Source organism: Ochotona curzoniae, unplaced genomic scaffold (assembly GCF_017591425.1).
Source record: "Ochotona curzoniae isolate NIBS_2020 unplaced genomic scaffold, NIBS_Ocur_1.0 scaffold_3208, whole genome shotgun sequence".
NCBI classification, from domain to species: domain Eukaryota; kingdom Metazoa; phylum Chordata; class Mammalia; order Lagomorpha; family Ochotonidae; genus Ochotona; species Ochotona curzoniae.
The window spans coordinates 58949530-58972192 of NW_024467106.1; the positions used below are offsets into that span (position 1 = coordinate 58949530).

The following is a 22663-nucleotide window of genomic DNA, read 5'->3' on the forward strand; positions in this document are numbered from 1 at the left end:
GTGTGTGTGTGTGTGTGTGTGTGCATGCCCATTGGAGAAAGAGCTTTATAAGGAGTTGGCTCCTGTAACTGCAGCATTGAGCCTGGGACTTGCAGGGTGGGCCGGCCAGCCGGAGCCCCGGCGAAGAGCTGCAGCTCCAGTCCCAATACTGAAAGGCAGAGTTCCTGTTCCCTCCAGGGAGGCTGGCCTTGCTGTCTTCAGGTCTTGAGGACATTGTATGAGGCCCCCCACACTGGGGAGGATCACCTACCTGCTTGACCGTGCCACGTCTGCCGTGAGCATGAGTGTCCTTTCAGACAGCACCTTCCCGGAAGCCTTGACTGGTGCCTGAACAAGCAGTGGGTTCCACATTCAGCCACTGATAGATTGAAAATATTCAGGATAAAAATCTGTGCCTGTGCTGAACACATGTAGACTCTTTCTCACCATAGTAGATAACGGAGTACAACACCTGTTTACATAGCCTTTACTTTGCATTAAGTCTTATAAGCCATCTAACTATGATTTACGGTACCTGGGAGTGTGAGCCTGAGCTACATGCAGGAACTTATCCCTGTTAAGACTTGAGTGTCTGTGAATTTGGGGTGGCTCTTCCTGGAAGCCATCCCCTCGTGGGTGCTGAAGAACAGCTGTGTGTGATACGTTTATCCGCAGAGCCTATCCAGTTCCTGCTGGACCCCTAATTGATCCGTACGAGTCATCCCGTCAGCCCTGGGGAAGATGGAGGCTGATGTTTCTTGCAGTCTAGTTAGGCGGGCTGAACCTGCTGCCTCGACTGACCTTTGGCTTGACTGGGACAGGTGCCTTGTGCCTGGGCACTGGCCCCGTGTGTAGGCACAGGTCGCTCCCGGATGCCTCAAGGGCTGGTTTCCATGACCTTCTCTCCACCAATGCCTTCATTTTCCCGGCCAAGCCTGTGTGGCAGCACCTGGATCTGCTGCAGGTATCTGTTAACAGAAAGCCTTGGCATTTTGCCTCTCTGAGATTTCCTTTTTTTGCAGGGGAAAAAAAAAATCTTTGTGCGAGCCTGGGTCTTGCCGTCATTTCCCTGCTGTTTGTGAGTGCCTGGGGCTGGCCTCTCTAATTCACTTGGCGTGTTCTTATCAGACTTTTATGCCATCCTGCTAACCTGCCTCTGAGCAGGAGACACTGGATGCTGTTCTGGGGTGCTCCCACGTCATTGGGGGCTTGGGAAGGGACCTCCTGCTGAGGGAGGAGCCCGGGCTGAGGCAGGTGGCAGAGGAGGTAGTCTGTCTGCTTTTCCACCAGGCGTGATGCTGGAGCTGAAGCAATGGGAGTGCACACGAGTGGGCGGGTGAGCGGCTGCGGGCGTCGGGTGTCTGCGGGCTCTGTGTCAGTTAGCCAGGCGGTCACTGTGTGTCCTAGGCCTGCTGTCCACGAGGCCTGCCCCTGTCCTGCGTGGGTGAGAGCACGGGTCTCAGCATCGCTGTGCTCCTTCCTGGGCTTCCTGCCAAGCCTCCGTCATGTTTCCTTCCAGGCAGCCTGGGGCATGCAGAGCTTATGGCTAGCTTGTCCTCCTCCTGGGGCGCTGGCAAGGCCTTGTGACACCTCATGCCTCAACCCCTTCCTGTTAGGGACGGTTGCCTTGGGGTGAACCTGGTGACATCTGGCCCTCCATGTCCCTCCCTCAAGCTCCTCAAGCAAAAGTTCTTGTTCTCAGAAGGCATCGTCGGGCAGGGCACCTGCGATTTGGAGAGCAGAATTTCCCAGCCCTCCTGGTGGAAGGCTTGGCTGGGAGGAGCCGCGGGAGGGATGTGTCTGCAGCGTGGAGGCTCATGGACCCCTAAAGCTTAACGAAGATAATGAGGTGCCTACATTTAAAATAACAACGCTGCAACTCAGGTTGGCTCTGATGGTCAGTTCAGTGTTTCTAACACCAGAGAAAGAGCGAGAGTGAGATGAAGGGAAATGCAGTTTGTGGGAATTCTTGACTGTATATACAAAAGAACATGGCTGGAGGGCGGGAGCTTGGAGACAGATCTGCTTACGTTTTGTTTGTCCGGCATCATCTTTGTGAGGCTCTTATTTGGATAAAAACGTAAGTGATTTCTCAACCACAAACAGAGTTTTCCCGAAGGTTAATTGCTGCTGAAGAGCTTGTGATCACAGAGCGGGCTGAGTGAGTCACACTGTGTTTATCTGCAAGGCTCGCGGGGGCCAGGTGTCTAGAAGCTGCAGTTTGCATTTAGACGTCACTGGCATGAGTCTTCAACTTGGCAGCCTGCGGGGGGACAGCGGGAGGACCTGGCGGGGTGAGTGTCTGCTGAGTGAGCCACTGGCACTCCTCTGTGGTGGGATGGGGAGTTTGCCCCCTGGAGGTGTGGCTGCAGTACCCCCACTCCCTCACCACCCCGCCCTTCTGTCTGCCACAGTTCATCTCTGAGAGGTCTTTAGGAAAAGGCTGAAGGTCCTCGCATCTGCAACTGATTAGCTCGGCTTCATTTTCCAAAGCATATCACAGCAGTCATCCATCTAAGGCGTGCCTTCCAAGACCTCCAGTGTTCGTCTGAGGCCACGGAAAGTACTGGAGCTCCACAGGCTGTTCTTCCTGTCCATGCGTGACTGTGATTCATCTGTGGATTAGGTATGGTCAGAGATGAGCAACAACAACAACAATAAAATAGAGCAGTTGCAGCCATCTTCTGTAATAGAAATAACGTGATAGCTCGCTTGCAGTCTCTCAAAATGTTGTGCTTTAGGGCCCGGCGCGGTGGCGCAGTGGGTAAGGTCCTCACCTTGCACGCCCGGGATCCCATATGGGCGCCGGTTCTATCCCGGCAGCCCCGCTTCCCTTCCAGCTCCCAGCCTGTGGCCCGGGAAAGCGGTCAAGGACGGCCCAAAGCTTTGGGACCCTGCACCCGCATGGGAGACCCGGGGGAGGCTCCTGGCTTCGGATCGGCATGGCATCGGCCGTTGTGCTCACTTGGGGAGTGAATCATCGGACAGAGCATCTTCCTCTCTGTCTCTCCTCTCTGTATATCTGCCTTTCCAATAAAAAAAATAATAAAAATAAATCTAAAAAAAAAGTGCTGTCACCTTGTCAGTAAACGAAGCAGTTTACAGCTTCTCTGAGTTGCCAGCGTTGGTGTTTTTACACATTATTAGGTAACGTAATAGTTACTTGAACGTAAGTGCCCTGCTGCTGTGACGGTGGGTCTGATGATGGAGATGGCCGCTGAGAAGCTCAGAGTGGAGAGTGGATACCGGGTGGAGACATTGAACAGGAGGGCCGACGGGGAGGGGGTGGCCTGAGACTGTATCTCATTGTTCAGGGTGCTGCCATTGAAGATTTGCGAACCGTGTGTCTATGGGATTTTCCACCGGTATTTTTGTATCTTGGCTCACCACCCGTATCTGAAACTTTGCAAACGGTCTGGGGGAAGGAGTTGGAGACCTTGCCATTCAGGTCTAGGGCGTGCTTCGTTGCCTCTGTGGGAAGCAAAAGGTTGGCACTTTGAAAGTCGCAAGACTTGGGCCAACTGACTTGCAGTTTCTGTTTCCTGTGTGCTCATGGTGGAGAAACCTCATTTTCCCCGGGCACCTGTGCGGTGTGTTCACAGCGGGTGTAACGCACATCTAGAATCAGGCACATCCAACGCTCACTTCACTGACACCTGCACAGGGAGATGGGTAGGGGCTTCAAAGCTTTGCTGGTTTTGTTTGTTTGTTTGAATGGGAGAGTTACAGGGCAGGGGAAACGGAGAGAATGTTCCATCTGCTTGTTTACTCCTTAGATGGCCACAGTGGCTGGAGCTGGGCTGGTCTGTAACCAGGAGCTTGGAGCTTAGCCCAGGTCTCCCGTGTGAGGGCAGGATCCCGAATCCCTGGGACATCCTCTGCTGCCTTTCCAGGCACATTAGTAGGGAACTGCATTAGTAGTGGAACAGCCAGCACGGTGCCTGTAAGCGCAAGCATTCTGCTTCCGGTCTCCGTGAATCTGACTCCTGTGGGGACTCGTGGGAGCCTGCAGCCACACAGTCGCAATCCTTTTCCATCTGATGGAAAATGAAGGGCCCGGCGCGATGGCACAGGGATCCCGGGATCCCATATGGGCGCTGGTTCTAATCCCGGCGGCACTGCTTCCCTTCCAGCTCCCTGCCTGTGGCCTGGGAAAGCAGTCGAGGACAGCCCAAAGCTTTGGGACCCTGCACCCGTGTGGGAGACCCGGAAGAGGCTCCTGGCTTCGGATCGGCATGGCATTGGCCATTGTGCTCACTTGGGGAGTGAATCATCGGATGGAGGATCTTCCTCTCTGTCTCTCCTCCTCTCTGTATATCTGCCTTTCCAATAAAAATAAAATAAATCTTATAAAAAAAAAAAAAGAAAATGAAGGCATTTCTAAGGGTGTTTCAATCAAATGAGTGCTCGCATCGCACCTTCTTAAAACTTTACTCAAAAGATTAAAACAAAGTAAAAATAACCAGTGTACAATTCTAGGAGGTGGATGGCATGGATGAGGGCACCATCACCGTGCTGAAGGTTCGAAACAGTCCTCCCAGCCCCCCTCCCCAAAGCCCTCTGTGTTATATTTTCTCACACACACTCCCCGGCCCCAGCCACCTGCAGTGACCGACCTGCTCCGATCCCTAGAGTTTACCTCTCCAAGGGTGTCACGTGGGTGGAGGCAGCAGTGTTTTAAGATTGGCTTTCATCCACTGCCATGCCTTGGAGGCTTATTCAAGTTGTTGCGTGAATCAATAGTTTGCTTTGGATTGCTCTGTAGTAGTTAGTCTGTTGTGGTTTTGAAAGGAGTTCTTATAAACCTTTGTATACGGCTTTTCTTCCGCATCCATGGATGTGTTTAGGATACATGCCTATGAGTGGGATTGCTGGGTTGTAAGGCGCATATGCATTGAACTTCACAAGAAACCGCCACGACTTTCTTGGGCTGGGTACCTTCTTACGCTCTTCCCAGGAACATGATCTGCTTTCTTTAAAGTTATTCTAATGTGCGTACACTGTGTATCTTGATTTCTGTGGGTGTTTCCTGCTGGCTGTTGATGTCGGTCATCTTTAAAAAAAATATATATTCTTTTTGCAAATTCAGATATATAAAGAGGAGAAGAAATAGAAAGATCTTCTGTCCGTTGATTCACTCCTCAAGTGACCACAATGGCTAAAGCTGTGCCGATCCGAAGCCAGGAGACTCTTCCGGGTCTCCCACGTGGGTGCAGGGTCCCAAAGCTTTGGGCCGTCCTGGACTGCCTTCCCAGGCCACAAGCAGGGAGCTGGATGGGAAGCAGGATGGAAACTGGATGGGAAGCATTCAAGGCGAGGACTTTAGCCACTAGGCTACCTTGCCGGGCCCTGTTTCTTCTCTTAATATACTGGATTGCCCTTATTGATTTTTTTTTTTTTAAAGATTTATTTTTATTATTTTTTCATTGGAAAGGCGGATATACAGAGAGAGGAGAGACAGAGAGGAAGATCTTCCGTCCGATGATTCACTCCCCAAGTGAGCGCAACGGGCCGATGCTATGCCGGTCCGAAGCCAGGAGCCTCTTCTGGGTCTCCCACGCGGGTGCAGGTTCCCAAAGCTTTGGGCCGTCCTCGACTGCCTTCCCAGGCCACAGGCAGGGAGCTGGACGGGAAGCGGGGCTGCCGGGATTAGAACCGGCGCCCATATGGGATCCCGGGCGTGCTAGGCGAGGACCTTTAACCACTTGCGCCACCGCGCCGGGCCCCTTATTGATTTTTTAAGAGTTGAATCAGCTTCACATTCCAGACTAAACTCCATGTGGATGTGATATATTGTTTCCTATTTGGCTGTATTCACTTGGCCAGCGTTTTTAAATGTCCGTGTGTTCTGATTGTCTGTACCAAGTATCTGGCGTTGCTGTTTGGGCCATTCAGGTTGGAACTGTCTTTTCCTTTCATTTCAGTTTGGAAGTATTTCTTTGCTCTCCTATTTTCTGGAAGGTTTCTGCACAGTGGCTATTATTCCTGGCATTCTTGGTACAGTTCTCCAGTAAAACCATCTGGGACTTTTGAGATGTTCTTTTCAGAAAATTTTTAGCTACATCTTGAAACCTTCAGCATTTACAGCTTGGTTCAGTTTATTTCATCTTGGGTGTGCTGTTGAGAAGTTTGGCCGTTTTCTCCAAGTTCCTTCTGTGCGTAGATTTGTGTGCAGTTTTTCCTCTTGGTGTCTATGGGGTCCATAGTGAGAGCGACTCTGGCCTGATGTTGGGCACTGGACATCTGTTAGTGCCATGGGGACCTGGAGCCTGGGGTTGCAATGCAGCCTTGTTTGGGGCTGGTGGAGTCACTACCTCTGTAGGAACTGCTCAGTTCTCACTTGGCTGGATCCTTGGGTGGGTTTATGTGACATCCTTGGGGAGCAACAGACAGCCGCCTCGGCTGGCAGGAGGCTTTAAACCCTGGGGACACTTGGCGCCCAGGAGAGTTGTTGGGTTATTAGCAGCACCCCTCGTGGCCTGCACAGTTTCCATGTCTACAGAGGGATCAGGTTGCTGCGTGGGTGCTCACCTAATGGGTGCTGTGGCCACCTCTACTGGGAAGTTAGACAGGATCTCCACCCCTTGCCTGTGGCATTTGAGGTGATTGTTCTGAGTGGTTTGTGCATAGCAATTTATTTGTGTCTTGCTGATTGCCGGTAAAAGCCACTGTGGGCCAACTCAAAAAAAACTTAAGTGGGTGGGGGCATTGGTGCTGTTAAGACACCAGTTGTTATCCTGTGCACCTTATAGGTGTGCCAGAGGTTCGTCCCCAGCTCCCGCTTCTTGCTCATGCGCACACCGTGGGAGGTGGCAGGTCATGGCCCCAGAACTTGGGTCCCTGCCATGCACGCATGGGAGATGTGGAAGGAATTCCAAGCTCCTGGCTGTGGCCTGGCGCAGCTCTGGGGAATGAACCAGTGGGTGGAAGAGCTCTCTGTTTCTGTCACTGACTTCAAAGAAAATAATAAATAAATCAATGAATTGTGAAAAAAAAAAAAAAAAACCTCCAGGAGCTGCAAGGCCAAATGCAGTGTGTTTCAAGAGGTGACTAAGCAGAGCTTGCTGTGGTTTTTACTTGGAAGAGTCGGGTGTGGGAGGGGATTGTTGGTTTGTCATCTGCTTTTGTCTTAAATGGGAAATGGAAAGTCTTAGAGTGACAGAGGCTGTGTCGGGATTCCCGACTTTGAAATGTGCTCGCATTTTCCAGTGGAAGGCAGAGGGTCATGGTTTTGGTAATTGTTCCAGCAAGATTAATTGTGTTTCATTTAATTAAGGCACCTGTGTCACACTGGGCTTTGGGGTAGGAGAGTGATTGGTGAGCCGTGAAAGGACAGCACCTGTTGGTTGATGCAGGAGGTTTGGAAGTGAGTGTCACCGCGGGGGGAGCCTGACAGAGCTCTGCTTCTCCGTGATGGCCTGGCACGGCAAGACCAGGCCCCACTGGGTGACTGCCCTGGTGTCCCAGCCACTTCCCTCCTGCAGGCTCAGTGGGTACCTGTGTGGGAGGGCGTGGGCAGCATAACTGCGCAGGTGTACAACATCTGTGTCTTTAGCCTGCTCAGATGAGACAGTGCTTAGCGACAGTCGCTGCACCCCTCACCATGGGTCCCCTTGCAGCTAGGTAACCACTCTCCAAGTCTGAAGCTGTCAGGGGTGTCAGGGCCTGCCGCTCTGGCTCTGCTACCGTCTCATTTTTCCGAATGTGTACCAGGGAACACGTGTCTGCTATGAGAAACACACATCAATCAAAGGAGGGAAACTCCTGTCAAGTCCCCCATCCAGAGAGCTGTGCTGTCCATGGTGAACCAGGACCCTAAGGATGCCAGAATCTGTGGATGCTCAGGTCCTCAGCATCACAGGACGTGGCAAGTGCATGCAAGCTGTGCATGTCCTCTCACACACTTTGAGTTATTCAAAGTGACTTGTAATAGCTAACACATCATGAATGCTGTGTAAACAGTTGTGCTATATTGTTTAGGAAATAATGACCAAAAGAGAAAAAAAAAAAACTGTTTGGGTTCTATACAGAACAATGCTTTTATAACTTTAAAAAGATTTCTTTAAGTGAAAGGCAAAGTGACAGAGAGGGTATTTGCATCCACTGCTTCATTCCTGCATTGCTGCCCGCAACAGCCAGGGCTGGGCCATCTGGACCCAGGAGCCAGGAGCTCGGTCCTGGTCTCCCACAAGAGTGACAGGGGCCCAAGCTCTTCAACCATGATCTGTGTCACATGCGCGTTAGCAGAGAGCTGGGTTGAAAGCAGAGCAGCCGGGACTCAAACCTGTGCTTTGGTGTGGGATGTTGGCATTGCAAGCAGTTCCTTAACCCGCAGCCCTGTCAACTCTGAGGCTGCTTAGATCTGCAAAAACAAGAGGTGCGTGTTCTTTGGGAACTCACAGTGTGAGTGTCCTTTGGGACTGGCTGCCCATGATCCCTGCAGCACAGGGAGCCCGGGGGGCTGGGAGCTGCGTGTGTTAGCTTTTTCTGAGGCTGTGAAGAGACGGCAAGGTTGTCCTGATTCTGCAGTGTCAGGAGAAAGGCAGGTGGGACGGGAGGGCATGAGCCTGGACATGGGGAAGTTCACGTGGCTGGATCCATGTGCAACCTCCAGGGAGAAGGCAGGTGACTTTTGAGCTCAAGTCTTACCAGGAAAGGAAACTCCCTGCCTTAACAGTAAAGGGGGAACCCCAGCTAATGTTCCCGTGTATTCTGTGAACTCTGGGGGGTTCATAGTCCAGGAGGTTTGGGACATTTCAGTTTTTTGCCCTGATAGCTCGTGAAGGACAAAGCCCTCTTTAGGAGGGAGGCGGGGACCTGTGGAACTCGCGATGCAGAACCTGCTGGTTACAGAATAATGGAAACTTTCCTGGAACTGCCGGCCGGTTAGTATTTGCCACCATCACATGAGCCTGGTGACAAGTGCTGTGGCCTTCCCATCCCCCAAGCAGGAGCCACCTGGGAACACAGGTGCACAGAGCTGTGGAGGGCGTCCTGTATACTGCCTCTGGGGATCACCACCCAGTGTGTGCCGAATTGCAGTGAGAGGTGCTGTTGACTCTGCTTTGAGCCCTGAGTGCACATGTGTCCCCGAACCCCGACTCTCCCAGCTGACGCACTTCACATTCCATGGGCATTGCCCTTACACGTGCTCTGGGCAGCAAGGGTCACTTGCTGAAGTCCCCAGAGGCCCCTTAGATGCCTTGTACCCAGTGAAGGGTGGTCGTGGGGGGTTCGTAAGCCTTAGTGGAAGAGGGTGTTGTGCGTGTGGGTGCTGTTGGCGGACATGTCGTGGCTAACTCCAGCCCTGCATTCACTCTAAAAATAAAAGGCCTTGGCTCAGCCGCCTTTTCACCATAATGGGGGCTTGTAGATGTTCAAGGAGCCCTGCCAAGATTCCCCAGGTCGGCAGGAAGGCATGCATTTCTGAAAGTGAGCCCCCTCATGATAACATGAACTCAGATCTGGACCCTCACACTGCTTCTGGTTTGGAGTAGGGAGAGATTTCCTCCTGCTTGTATTATTGAGGGTTTCTGTGCCTCGTGCTTGGTGTGCTCCGACACTGGATGAGGAAAGCACCCCCAGTCAGATGCAGAAGGCAGCGGCCACTCGCACAGCCTCCTGGGCTGCCCCCTGCTGTGCTGCTGTGCCTTTGGTCCTGTGTACATAGCAGGCTGACTACTGCAACCACAACAGCACTGCAGCTCATCCCCCTCTCATTCCCCCAGGAAGGACAGAGCTGCCCTCTCACACACGCCCTCCCCTCTTTCTCCAGGTGGGCATCCACACTGTGGCCTGATTCCCCAGCCCCGGGACCCTCTTCTGGGTCTCTCCATCCACTTCCCTCTGGACTTTGAAGTGAGTGGCCTCCGGATAGGGGGTGGGCCTCCGCGCTCAGGTACTCAGCTTGGCCTCTGCTGCTCTGTGGGTTGATGAAAAGCCACGGTAATGCACTGAATTCTCATTCATGAATGGTGTGAGTGGACTGCCATCCCGCCACAGGCAGAGCTGCTCCTGTGTCCACTGGAAAGTCATTTCCACATTCCTTTCCCATATGAGATTTCTGTTATTGAGGGTGACATCTATATCACATAAGGCTATGATATATTTGTCCCCCAAAAGTGTATAAAGCACCTGTGTTAGAAACAGTCCCCAGGCCTGGTATAGTAGCTGAAGTCTTCACCTTGCACACGCTGGGATCCCATACGGGCGCTGGTTCATATCCCAGCTGCTCCACTGCCCATCCAGCTCCCTGCTTGTAGCCTGAGAAAGCAGTCGATGACAGCCCAAGGCCTTGGGACCCTGCACCTCTGTAGGAGACCCGAAAGAGGGTCTGGGCTCCTGATTTCAGATCAGCTCAGCTCCAGCCATTGCTGCCACTTGCAGAGTGAATTTCCCAGGGATCCGTGTGGCCAGCTCTGTCTTTTGTGATTCCTTGACACCTCCTTTGAAGGGGTTAAAATGTCAGGCTGGTTCTCCCTGGGTCATGTGTTAACATTTGTGACACTGGATTGTGCATTCAGATGACCCCTTACCAGCCAGGCATGGTACTAGTGTTCAGGGTTCAGGGGCATCCTCCTGTCTGTTCTTACTGCGGTACGGAAGGCTAGGGGCTCTTTTGCAAAAATGTTCTGAGGGATGGTTTACAGATGACTTTCCTGGGTGGGAATGGGGCCATTGGAGTGACTTGTTGGAAATATGCCTCGTTCCTGGCTGCTCCACTTCGGATCCAGGTTCCTGTTGATGTACCTGGGAAAACAGCAGAGGATAGTCCAAGCACTTGGGCCTCTGCACCCACATGGGAGACCCAGAAAAAGCTCTGGGCTCTGCCCTGGCTCTCGTGGCCAACTGGGACGGGAACCAGTGGCTGGAGATCTCTTTTTGACCCTGCCTTTCAAACAAATAAATATTTTTTAAAAGTCAAGGAAGTCCACTGCAGCCTGGAGCCAGCCCACTGTGGTCATTGTCAGTGGGATCTGAGTTTGGGGACCAGACCCTCATCGTCAGCTCATGCAGCCCTGTGGCCCTGGTCTGTCGGAGAACACTGAGCACCCCCTGGGTCCTTAACAGCCCTCAAGCACTAGGCTGTGAGTGTGTCCAGCAGACCCCCACTTTTCCCAGCAGTGACCAGAGCTGTCTCTTTGTCCCTGGATTCTCTTCTGTCCTGTAGCTTTGCGGGGCTGGGGCCAGGGAGTGGCAGGGAGGCCCTGCTTCCCCCTAGTGAATGCTTGTTCCCCATCGCCCTCTCATTATGCATGATTTTAGCTTTTCCCCCTTCATACTCCAGCGTATAGGGAAGAAGTGGCTGGAGCTGGCCTGGTCCACAACCAGTGCGGACTCACCATGGACTCACTGTACTGTATGTACTATAGTTAACTGCCTGCAGCTGGCTTCCCTCTGCCAGTCCTCTGCCAGAGCCAGGTGTGGGACCCAGGCATTCAGTGGTGGGATACAGGCATTTTAACTGCTGGGCTAGACTCCCTGAAGCCCATAAGTTCTTTGAAACTCAGCTGTTTATCTTCTCCCAGACCCAGGAAGGGGGCCTTGGATTTCTGTCCATGCTTTTTCTCCGCCCCTCCCCCCTTTTTTTTCATAATTACTAGCATCTTGGTGAAAGTATTCAATTTGCATTTGAACCCTTATATTTGACATTTTCAGTAGGATTAGAGGCTAGCCTGTCATTGGCCATCTGAGAGCTCAGTGCATTAAAGAAGAAATGGCTTCCATGGGGTTTGGGGCACCCCTGCCAGGGAGATGTTACCCCTCTACCTCTGCTTGGCTCCTTGTTCTGAAATTCAGCAAAAACGTGGAACCCTGAAGCTGGTGTCTGAAGCAGAACATGTGCCAGGGCCTGCAGGAGGGGACAGCTTGCCTTCTGTTCTGTGGTCTGCATTTGTCATTTTGTTTGTTTTGTTTTGTGAGTGCTCTCTCATATGCTGGGCCAAGCCAGGAGCTGGGAGCGCGGTCCAGGTCTCCGTGTGGGTGGCAGGGACCAGCTCCTTGAGCCATCACCTGCTGCCTGCTAGGATCTGTGTTAACAGGAAGCTGGAGTCAGGAGCCAGAGCCGGGTGTGGGACCCAGGCATTCAGTGGTGGGATGCAGGCATTTTAACTGCTGGGCTAGACTCCCTGAAGCCCATAAGTTCTTTTGAACTCAGTGTGGGAGCTTGCGTGGAAACCATCGCTGAGGATCTGGGAATGGTTGACATTAACCAGCACTACGCCCATTGCTTGCAAACAGTGGAAAAGCAGTAGCAGCCAAAGGCAGTGGGTCCTGACCTGGGTCAGAAAGGGGAACGTCACGGCTTGATTGTGGAAAGTGATCAGAAGGGGATTCAGGGTTTGGGAGGTGGCCCTGTCTGTAAGGGGCTGGGTTCTTGGTACAGATGCTGCTGGCATTAGACTCAAGTCTTTCCAACTCAGAGACCAGCTGATAGTGCCTTTGTTAAGTGGCTGAGGGGTAGCTTGCTTGCTCTTTTGTTGTGGGCTGAGGAGTTGATTAGCATTTGTTAAGCTTGGCTCCTGCAGGAAATGGGCTTGGAGGCTAGTGGCACCTTGTCTGTCAGACTCATTAGCATCCGATTGTTCTACTAGAGGCTTGGGGGAAAGGTATATATGGCTGAATAAAGGGAGGCAGAGAGAGGCCTCTTCCACCACTACTGGTCTCCTGTCGGTGTCTGATTCCCTGACCCTCGCTGTGTCCGTGCCACCGGCCAGCCGGCCTGAACACTCTTTCTTTCTTTTCTTCCTTTTCTTTCTTTCTTTCTTGCTTGCTTTCTTATTTATTTTTATTGGAAAGGCAGATTTACAGAAAGAAGGAGATACAGAGAGAAAGCTCTTCTGTCCACTGATTCACTCCCCAAGTGGCTGCAACGGCCAGAGCTGAGCCAATCCAAAGCCAGGAACCTTCTTCCAGGTCTCCCACAGTAGGGTACCAAAGCTTTGGGCCATCCTCTACTGCTTTCCCAGGCCACAAGCAGGGAGTTGAATGGGAAGTGGAGCAGTCGGAACATAAACCAGCTCCCATATGGGATCCTGGCGGGTGCGAGGTGAGGATTTGGCCTTTGCTCTCAACCCGAGATGTTGTTGCCATTCCGCCCTACCTGGAGGACACTAAGCGCAGCAACCCAGACCCAGAAACCAGACAAATGCAGTGTGTTCTCACTTGTATGTGGAAGCTGAGGAGTTGATCTTGGGGAAGTAAGACAAGAACCCTGCTTCCTAGAGCCCAGGGAGAGGCTAGGACTGGAGTGTATGGGTGCCAGGGTGCAGGAGGGATAACTTGGAAACTCTGGAGCATGATGCAGTAACTGCAGGTAACAATAAGGGAATATGTGCGTACTTCAGAAAGTTTCTGCAAAATGAATTTGCAAGATAGCATTCATTTGGGGGCATATTTTTTAAAAATTATGCATATAGGGGGTCTTTTTTTTTACTTTTTTTTATTATAAAATTTTATTTTGACATTCTTTACATAGTTAATTAGGGTAAGAAGGTTCAAGGGCTACATGAAAGTGGATAATACTAGTATGTTTTCCCATATTGTTACCTTCATGTTTAAAGGGGGGGTATTTAAGGGAGAAGGCCCACCCAATTTCCCACCCTCCCCAGGTCCCAGATGTAGGGCATGCTCTGAGGATCTTGCTCAAGTGGTTTTGATATTGCAACAGTTATGAATCGCTGCCAATCTTGCCACTCCAAGCACTATGAGGGCTTTGAAAAATCCACTGATTGACATAGTCCATCATAGCTTAGATGGTTGGTGGTCTTTTTTTAAGATTTATTTATTTTTATTTGAAAAGTCAGATATACAGAGAGAAGGAGAGACAGAGAGGAAGATTTTCTGTCTGATGGTTCACTCCCCAAGCGGCCGCAATGGCTGGAGCTGCACTGATCTGAAGCCAGGAGCCAGGAACCTCCTCCGGGGCTCCCACGCGGGCGCAGAGTCCCAAGGGGCCGTGCTCGACTGCTTTCCCAGGCCACAGGCAGGGAACTGAATGGGAAGCAGGTCGGCCAGGATTAGAACCTGGGATCCTGGTGCATTCAAGGCGAGGACTTTAACCACTAGACTGTCATGCTGGGCCCTAGGGGGTCTTTTAAAAAGCTCATGAAAGTATTTATGAAGAAGAAAACTAAGCCTACATTGTAAAAATTGCACTGGAATAAGCTTACCTTGTCATTCTGATTTCCATGAACTTTTTGAAGTCGCCTTCTGTTTTTAAGTCCCAAACACAAAGCAGTCGAGGACAGCCCAAAGCCTTGGGACCCTGCACCGGCGTGGGAGACCCAGAAGAAACTTTGTTCCTGGCTTCTGGCTTCGGATCAGCTCAGCTCTGGCCATTGTGGCCATTTGGGGAGTGAATCAATGGATGGAAGATCTTTTTGTAAATTGGTCTTTCCAATAAAAATAAATAAATCTTAAAAAAAATTCTGCTGCTCTCTTAGCTCCTTCTCTCTTTTTAAGCAAAAGATTTTATTTATTGGTTTGAAAGGCAGAGACAAAATGACTGAGAAGCAGAGAGAGAGCAAGGCAAAGAAAGATGGAAAAATCTTCCTTCTACTGGTTCACACCTCAAATATCTGCAGTAATCAAGGCTGGGCCAGGCTGAGACCAGGAGCTGAGAATTCCATCCAGGCCTCCTGCTGTGGGGGATAAGGCTTCCTAACACTTGGATCAGCTTCCACTGCTTGCCAGGTGCACTAGCAGGGAGCTGGATTGGAAGTGGAGCAGCTGGCACACAAAGTAGCATGCTGATAGGAGAACTTGGCATCATGGACCAGGGCTTAACCTGCATTGCCACAATGCCTACCTTGGTTCTCTCTGTTTTTACTCTCCTCTTTCTTCCCTTTTCCCCTGATTTTGGGTTTAAAGTGTGTCATTCCTCTTACCACTGATAAATTATTGAAATGCTGAATGCCATCACCAGCCTTCTCTTGCTGTGTGGCAACTCTGCTCAGGTGGTGTCTTCCTTGTGTTTCGCTCATTGGCTACTCTGTGTCTGGTCAGGCTCCTGCCCCTTCCCTGATCTCCTGGAGCTGGACGAGGGGGTGCTCTTTGCTGTGTTGGTGCCTGACGAGGGCCCAGGGCAGGGGAGGCTCATCCGTCGGGGAAGGGGCAGGTGGTACCTTCCCTCCTGTTCTTACTAATGAACATCTTTCCACTCGGATGCTTCTCCTGACCTCACCTGGCAGGTGAGCCGCACTGTGACCAGCTGTTCGGTGGGATGCTGCTCTCTCCTTGCCAGGTGTTAGTCCGTGATGGTGATAGGCTTTGCCTTGTCAGCCTCATCAGGGATTCTAGCTCAGTATTCATGCTTCTCAGTGTTCCCCCTTTAACTCTTTCAGACTCTGCCGACACCTGAGAGTGGGCACAAGTTGCATCCTGGCTGCTGAGATGTTGGACAACAACCACCGCTAGGTAAGGTGTGAAAGCTCCTGAGAGTGATGGCTCTTTATGCAATGGAGCCTTGGAAGGCCCTAGGTGTTTATCCTGTACTTGGGGCTGACGGAGGGCAGCAGGCTCTGCCCCAGGTGGCTGCAGTGTATGTATGGAGATGTGGCTGCTGAGGGTCCCAGGGACTCTGTGTGATGTGGGCAGGGGAGTGAGCCAGGTGGTGCCAAGGGTAAGGAAGTACCTTCAGGGCTGTTTCACTGCTCAGGAGTTTGTAAGGTCAACTGTCACCAACCCTGGAGATACTGGGAGCTGGCGGCTCTGTACTCACTCCTGTCCCCCGGAGTTGGCAAGGTGGAGGGCGCTGTGATGCTTTCTTGCTTGTCTGGGCTGTTGTGTGTCAGTGTGTTGGGAACCTTCCTGTTTCCAGGCAAGACACCCTAGCATGGTAAAGCAAGGTGCTCTCCACTTGCAGAGTATGGGCAGGCTGCTACTATCTTGGACCCTTTGGGCACTCCTTCCCAGTTGTGGTTTGTCCACCTGCCTGTCCTTCATCTGTGAATGTGGAGGGTACTCCTCTGTCTTGGTTGCCCTCTTCTGCAGTTTGGGGTGTCCAGAGGCAGCCCACAGCATGTGTTTGTGCGGGATCATGGCTTCCTGAGGCTGCATGTGGGCTGGCCACCTGCTCCCAACTCCATTGAACAAGGGCCAACAGCTGGTGAGTGAGGGCAGGCACCCTATCCTCAGGCCCACAGCTGTGGTCACTGCAGTGACCATCAAGTTTAACCCAGGTTGGGTTCTCCGAGGTCCTGTGGTGGTCTTGGGTGGAGCAGCTGCCTGGGTGGGTCCCTGCGTTTACAGTTCCTCCCCTTGCTGGAATGGGTGAGACGGGCAATGGCAGTACCTCATTATTTGACTTGCTTGGGGTCAGATGATCAGAGAGTTCTGAGGCCCTGACTCCTGGTGGACCTGATTCTGGAAGAGGGGACAAGATACAGAGGGTTCAGCCCTGCCAGCCTCGCCTGGGTTGGGGGAGATGTAGCCATTACAGAGAAAAATCTTGCATCCTCTGGGTCATTGCCCGAATGCCCACAGTGGCCTGGCTGAAGCCAGGAGCCAGGAGCTCTATCTGGTTCTTCCATGTGGGGACAGGGACCCAAGTAGTCAGGCCATTTTCTACTGGAGCTTTAATAGGGAAGAGGGTTGGAAGTAGAGCATCCAGGGCATGGCCTGCAGCTCACATGGGGTACCAGCATTGCAGGCAGCTGCTTAACCCAGCTAAAGGCAGCTGCCGCCCCACTCGCCAGCCCCTGATGTGTGCTTCAGACACACATTGGACAGTAGGAGAGCCCGACACCATCCCAGCCGGAGCTGAGGTGCACCCACAGCCAGCTGCAGAGAGCTCCTCCTCTTCATAGTGCGTGTGACCATGAAGTGTGGGTATGTGTTGGGCTAAATGCATTCGTGGGATGAACCTCCCTCTTGGTGCCCTGAGGGTGACAGCAGCGTCTACATTCACGGGTGTGTGTTGGGCCAGATGGGCTCCCCGCTTCTTGTTGCCCTACCAGGCCCTAGAGGAAGAGGCAGCTACTGTGACTGTTCACAAATCAGCAAATTGGGGTCGGGGAAGGTGTTGGATTTTCTCCTGGGGCCACCCAGCTTCACTTGTACTCTATAGAAGACCCATCTTCTACAGGCAGCGGTCGCTCCAGTGCTCTGTGGGTGAGGAAGGTCACGATGCCTGGCTGATTTCCCCTGCCCTGGCTGTGTCCAGACATGCTGCCTGCTCGTGCCAGGCTCGTGTGTCAGTACCATGTGTGGGGAACCCAAGCTGAACTTGACCCACAGTCCAGTAAGAGGAGGGGCTGCTCAGCACCCTCCCCCGCCACCATCCTAGGCTTGCCCTGGCAGCCCTTGGGGTCCTCTGTGTGCAGCTGTGGGGCATTGCACCAGAGCCTGGGAAAAAACACCCCCCCTCGGGTGCTCCCACATCTGGCTGGGCTATTTATATCCCACAAAGGGCCCGTTTGTCATTGCAGAGAGGGGACATGTGGCAGTGCTGTCATGTACAGGAGTGGAGCCCATGAAACAAGCCTTTCATGGCAGAGCTGTGGGGGTGTGTCTGGCATGTTCTCATCCCAGGCAGGGCAATGGGGCTCATGGTCCTATGCCTGCCTGTAGCAGTGTGGACTTTGCAGATCACTGTTCCTGGGATTCCAGGGAATTGAGTCCTCCCTGCGCCCCCTCAGCCCCGGCCGGGTTGGCTATTGCTGTTATTAGGTGGTAGGCAAGCCTCATCCAGTTGTTCCTACCCACGTTATCCTGGAAGGAACATTGTGTCCCATCACGTGAGGGCAGAGGAGCCCAGACGTCAGATAGGTCTGATGTGAGAGTGAGGTGGTGACAAGTACCAAGGGAGGATTAAGCGGACAAGGGGACAGGTAAGATTAGGGCATCACTGAGAAGGGATGGCTGCGTGGTGCCTGCGTGCGGAAGAGCCTGCCACACACTGGAGCTGCAGGTACGCAGGCTCTGAGGTAGATGGGAGGGCGACTTGGGGCTTCAGGGAATTTGTGAGGGAGTTGTGGGCTGAGGCAGAGGCAGGGGTAAGAGGAGCTGTGTGGTTGGTGGGCCTGTCGGTATCTGAGGATGCTGAGCAGGACAGAGAGGAGAGGGGTCCCTTGGATACTGGGGAGCATCAAAGCAGGGGGTGCTAGGTGCGGAGGCTGTGAGGTGATCCAAGGTGGCCTCCTTCCACTGCGGAGGAGGGAATGGCCCCATACCTGCGTTGGGTGATGGAGTGGAGGTGGTGGCCGCGGGCTGGGTGTGAGCAGAGGGCCCAAGGATGCTCTGAGGCTGCGGCCTGAGCAAGTGGAAAGCTAAAAGCTCCTGCAGGCTGGGCTGTCAAGGAGGCCTTGCAGGTTTGGGGAGGGGAGCATCGCTTGGGGATGTCTGAAGCCTGGGGTGCGTACTGGGGAGGGAGCTACTGTGCACCACAGGTGGGGACTGGGGTAATTGAGGAGGACCAGGCTGAGGCCTGGATCCCTGAGGTAAGTGTTTGTAGCTCCTTCTACCCTGATCCAGTCTCTGTCACAATTGGAGGGACATATGATGCTAGCTTAGGCACCCAGAGGTGGAAAGAGATGTGGCATGGGGTGGAGGCTGCTGTGACAAGGACAGTAAGGAGTCAGGCATGTGGCAGTGTTGGAAGGGAACTTGTATTAGGACCAAACTTTTTTGTTCTGTGTCCTATGATCCTGGGGGCTTGGTCCCACATGGATATGCCCCAGCTAAGCCAGAGAGGGGAGTGTGGGCACAGAGCCCTCCCAAGGGCAGCCATGGTTGTGTGTTAGGGCTGGGCATGGTGTAGAGGTACGGGGTCAGTCTCATAGTCCACTCCTCACACCTCATGTCTTCCTTCTGTTGCCTTGTTTCATTGTAAGGAAATATTTTCCACATTTGATGATTGTGCATGTCTGCTGTGGACACAATGCCATGATCAAATCAAGACCTCGTGCATCTAACATTTCTTTATGGTGAGAAATCAAAGCTGTTTTGTAATACGTGATGTAATATGGTTGACTGAGCCCCAGAACTTGGTCCTCCTGTCTGTACTCTTGTCACACAGTACCTCCTTCCCTTCCGCAGTGTACAGGCTGTGTACATGGTGTGTACAGGCTGCGGTTTCTTATCCAGGTATTAGCAAAAGGTGGCCACCCCAGCAAGGATTTGGGCGGCTCCTGCCTGCATTTGAGTCAGAAGGGTTGGTTCCTGTGCAGGCAGCCTGCAGCCTGAGAGCTGCAGGAGCAGATTTGCCTAGTTCTCTGCCCATGGGCAGGGGAGCCCAGCTGTGTTCTGCCATCGTCTTTGGCCCCCTGGGGCTGGGTGGGTGAGTTCACTCATCCTTGACCAGGTCCATTTGGATTTGGAGTCCCAAGACTTTGAGATCATCTTGGTTCCCATGGTAGGAACAGGTTCTATCCCTGGCACCTGTGTGTAAGTCATCCCTTCTGTGGAAAGAAGGCCTGGGCAGGTTTAATTTAGAGGAGGATCTGGAGTAGGAGATGATTCGCGACCCTCACTCGTGAGGGGGATGAACAAGGCGTGGACCGGAGGAGGAGGCTGGGTGAGGATGGGTAGAGACGGGAATGACTAGGTGTGATGGTTACATTGCTGTGTCCTTTGGCTGGGCCACCAGGATCTCAGATTTGTGGCCCAACATTTTGTGATTTAGGAGGGTGCTTTTTAACAAGCTGGTTCTTTAAAACAATATATGTATTGGAAAGGCACAAGCAGCAGAGAGAGAAAGCAAGCTTCCATCTGCTGGTTCATATCCCAGATGGCTGCAGTGGCTCGGGGCTGGGTCCGGCCAAAGCCAGGAGGGCAGAATTCCATGTGCGGTCTTCCGCTTGGGTAACAGGGGGTACAAACACTTGAGTCAACCTCCCTGTTCTCAGGTATGTTAGCAGGAAGCAGGTTGGGAAGCAGAGCAGTGGGGAACTTGAATTGGTGATGTGATGGGGATGCCAACATTGCAAGAATTGAATTAACCTTGTTAAAGAGAAGAGCATTTAAATCGGGAGGCTGCATGCAGGAGATGGCCCCACGCAGCGTGGGTGGGCCTTGTGCAATCAGTGGACGGCTCGGGCGAGACCTGAGGTTCTCAGCAAGTGGGCATGGCCCCTTCCTGCCCAAACTTCAGCTCCCCGCGGTCCCAATCTCACAGACAGACCTTGGGGCTCCTCAGCCTCTGTGATCACGTGACCCAGGTCCTCTCTCTGAATGGTGGAGTCCCTGCTGACTCAGCAGTGGCCAGAGGCCAGGAAGGGCTCCTCTGGAGGGCGTGCAGGCCTGCTGACACCTTGGTTTCCGTCAGCCTCTGGGATGGCCAGGGCACAACTTCCTGTTGTTTCCAGGCCCTGTGTGTAGGAGTTGTTGGTGAGCACTGCCTCAGGAAAACAGTGCCGCCAGGATAAACAGGGCTTCCATAAATACCAACCCCCACCCACCCCCAGCCTCGGGCGGGTGCTGGGCTGTCACTTTGTGACCTGGACTGCTGGCTCCCGGGGCGTGTGTCTCTTTGTCTTCATAGATCTTGCCAGATGCATTTCCACAAAGATCTAACAGTAGCTTCTACCCCCTAAGGATGTGGGGGCCTTCCCTCCCAGCCAGCTTCCTTTCTGTGCAGTGGAGGTGGCAGGTGTCTCTTGGATGGACTGGTCACGTGGAGTGGAGGATGAGAAGGGGGGTGCTGGGAAAGCTTTGCTTGGTGGCCTCTCCCTGAAGCTGGGTGAGTTCAGCGTCACTGCCTGCCACTCAGGCGCTTCTGCCCTCCCTACCTTGTTGTGCCATCTCGAACACAGGCGTGGAGCCCCTGGCTTATTTCTGCTTTGTCATTTATTTTTTTCAGAGGTAGGTAGAGAGAGAGGGAGCTCTCATCTGATGGTTCGCTTTACCGATTGCCTAGCAATCAGGAACTCAATTTGGGTCTCTCCCATGAGAGTGGCGAGGTCCAAACTGCTGGAACTGTCACCCGCTGCCTCCCAGGGAAGCTAAATTTCAGAGCCCATTCAGCCTAGGCGCTCCGATGCTGGATGCAGGTGCCTTAACCTGTGTGTAACTGCAAGCACCTGCCCCTTGCTTCTGCTCTGGAAAGCATTTCTTCTTATTGCACCATCTGCCAGTGACACTGGCAGCATGTTGCTTGCCATCCAGATGAAATCACTTCATCTGACCGTGGGTCTCTCTCCCGTTGGCTTGCAGACACAAGCACTCCCTAAGAAGATTATAAGGCTTGCCTGATGTGGGCTGGGATTAAACTTCGGCATGTCTTAGAACGCTTCTGCCCAACCCCGCCTAAGAGGGTTGAGGGAAGCAGCCGCCCAGTCCTGTTTCCTTCCAGCAAGTCGGCACTGATTCCTCAATGATCTGGCCTTTGACAGTGAACGGACGGCGGCTCTGTGGACTGTCGCGTTCCTGTGCTAGCTCGATGGCGTCTAGGAATCTCTGTCATGCCCCACTAGCCTGTTAACCTTTAACCTGCCACAGCCACATCATTCGTGGCTGATGGTGAGTGAGGGGCCCAGGCTGTGCTCCAGCGTGATGAATGAGGTACAGCTCGACGCCTGCCTTGTGCTGGGGACTCCAGCGAAGCTGCTGTGGATGTAGGCGGGTGATGCATGCCCCTCACAGTTACTACAAGAAGAGGAGGTTGGAGAACGTGGTAACTGACCTGGGAAGGCTGTGGGGAGGCAGGAGAAGAAAGGGGTGGGTGGGAAGGGGACGCATAGTGATATCTGAACAAGGGGATAATCTCACAAACTATATTAAACTGGTGTTGTGGCATCCAGGGCACAGAGTGGCAGGTAAGTCTGTGATATGGAGTGGGGGCAGTGAGAAGGTAGCAGTGGGCACCTCCATTGGGCATGGGTGACCTGTGCAGCTCCACCTGGTGAGGGTGTGAACGAGGGGCAGGCACATACAGCTGGTTGGGCATAACCTCACGGTGGGCTCTGTCACAGAGTCCCTGTTCCTGATCCTTGGCTGCTGGCCCTGGCCCCCCTCATGACATCTCTCCCGCCCCCCTGGCCTACCAGGGCACTGCCTGGACCAGTGCTGCATCCACTATCCTAAGGTCCCCCAAATGTCCTCTGTGTGCTGTCCAAACTGGGAATGTGTTGAGAGTAGGTCCCGTATCTGCCCTCGTGTGGTCCTGACCCTGTTGAGGGCTGCAATCCCATCCAGGACTAAGTAACTCAACTGTTGCCAGCTCCAGGGTGGGTGTGTGCAGGGCGGGTCAGCCAGGGGCTGTGGCCAAGCCCTCCTTTGGCAGAGGCAGCTGGCCCAGCCTGCTCCTAGGTGGCAGCTGCAGGCGGAGTGGGTCCAGGCTCTGCTTTATGGGCACAGCTGGGCACTGTCTCTGAGACATACCTGGTGGCTCTGCAGGATCAGCTGGACGGTGGCACAGCTGCTCTCAGGTCAGTGAGCGGGTGGATGAGAGTTGTGCCCCATGGGGAGGTGGCCAGGGCTCCACGGGGCCTCCTGGCTAGGGAGGGTTCTGTGCCCTGGGTTAAGGGGATGAATGGCACACCTTAGCTGTTGCTGTGAGATCGAGGGAGGGCCGCCATGGGGGTGCACAGCAGGCCTTTGCACAGGCAGGCTCTGGAACACCCCGTCTCAGACAGAGTCCTGGGTAGAGTGGGGCTGTGCAGGGAGTCTGGGCTTTGGGGTCACCGCCGGTGTCTGTAGCCCTGGTGACTGGCTTGGCCTGTCGCAGGCTGAGTTGTAAGGGGCT

At 53.2% G+C, this 22663-nt stretch overlaps 1 protein-coding gene across 2 annotated transcripts in view; it reads left to right on the forward strand.

The window, feature by feature from the left end:
- The window catches only part of SEMA4D (semaphorin 4D), a 109256-nt gene that overhangs the window by 16641 nt on the left and 69952 nt on the right, over positions 1-22663 (forward strand). For both annotated transcript variants that reach the window (XM_040963778.1, XM_040963773.1), the window contains exon 2: positions 15324-15396. The gene's annotated coding sequence lies outside the window, so the exon portion shown is untranslated. The remainder of the gene's footprint in view (positions 1-15323; positions 15397-22663) is intronic.